Genomic DNA, 1,525 nt, shown 5'->3' with positions numbered 1-1,525 from the left:
TCTCTCTCTCTCTCTCTCTCTCTCTCTCTCTCTCTCTCTCTCTCTCTGTATGTGTGTGTGTGTGTCTCCCCACTCTCCCTCTCTCTCTTTCTTTTTCTTCTTTTAACTTTTGTTCTCCCTCCTTTGAAGATGCATGTGAGAATGTTGTGCTCCAAGCACAGAGATTTTATGACCAGGAGGAAAGAGCACGTCTCCAGTTCTCGTGCATAAGTCTTACTCAATGAAGAGGGTGGGGAAGATGAACAGGTTAGAACTATGCCTCATGCGCTCCTTAGCAGAGACAAGTTTCCCAACACCCACTTCTCAGTTGAAAGGAAGCCAGCATTTGAATGCCTGATCTAGATCTCAAAACTCTTTTGTTATTGTCTCTACTTATCACTCTAGCTTTACTAGAACATTCTACTTCATCAATACTATTGAGTTACCTACATGGGGAAAATGGTTTCCCCATGTAACAGTTTTTAGCATTTCGAGGCTTTCCAATACTACAATCTTCAATTTGTAAAGTCTTAGAGCTACGCCCTTATGAGGAGTGGGTACATGGAGGACAGTAGGTTAATTTCTAAAGACCAGTCTTGGAAGAAGTATTCAGTACTTATGCCAAAAGATGGGTCATATCTCAGATCACATTTCCCTGAAAAGCAGACTACAATTATGAGACAGCTGAATGCCAAAAAGAAGATATGCATTTGAAGGCTACCTGTCAGTCAATCTCAGAGAACAGCAAAGAGATAGGTCAGCCCAGAGCAATATGACAGCACACAGGAAGGACTAATATGCAAGGCAGAAGTGAGGAAGACTCAAAGGCTTACAAAAGGGAGGGGAAGCAGAATTAAAGAGTCTCTATAGCAGGTGACAAGAAATGGAAAGGTTATGATATCTCACTGAATGGTCTATGATCTCCTTGCAACACTTACATGGGTAAAGAAGGCATGCAGTGTTGGTACGTGGCCAAAACACAGATGAAAATGCCCAGTCCCTCTGCACATAGGCAGAGCCAATCATTCCTTTATTTTTTTCCAACCTACAATCCTATTAGACCACAACAATCCACACATTCTCTGCAGATTCAACAGGATGGAAGCATGGCTTTAATAAGCACAAATATGGCTGCTCACATTGCAAGCATGATCTCTCCCATTCTCTACCTTAAATATCAAATTAGAAAATCAATGCAATAAGAATTTTGTGCCAAAGCCATGCACAAGGTGAAACAAAATCACATTGTCAAGGAACACAATGGAGAAAGAGACCCATAACTCCTAAAAGTGGTCTTTATGTGGCTAGGGAGATGGTTCAGCAGTTAACAGCATTGGCTACTCTTCTAGGGGACTCAGGTCTAATTCCCAACATCCACACGGCAGCTCACAATGGTTTCTAACCACAGTTCCATGTCTCTTTTATCCTCAACTGGTATCAGGCACACAGGTGATATACAGATATACATGCAGCCAAAATAACCATAACCATACATGTTTAAAAACATGTAAGGTATTTTAAAATTGTGTGTGTGTGTGTGTGTGTG

This window comes from Grammomys surdaster, unplaced genomic scaffold, assembly GCF_004785775.1.
Source record: "Grammomys surdaster isolate TR1022 unplaced genomic scaffold, NIH_TR_1.0 125956, whole genome shotgun sequence".
NCBI lineage: Eukaryota > Metazoa > Chordata > Mammalia > Rodentia > Muridae > Grammomys > Grammomys surdaster.
This window is presented reverse-complemented; position numbering follows the sequence as displayed.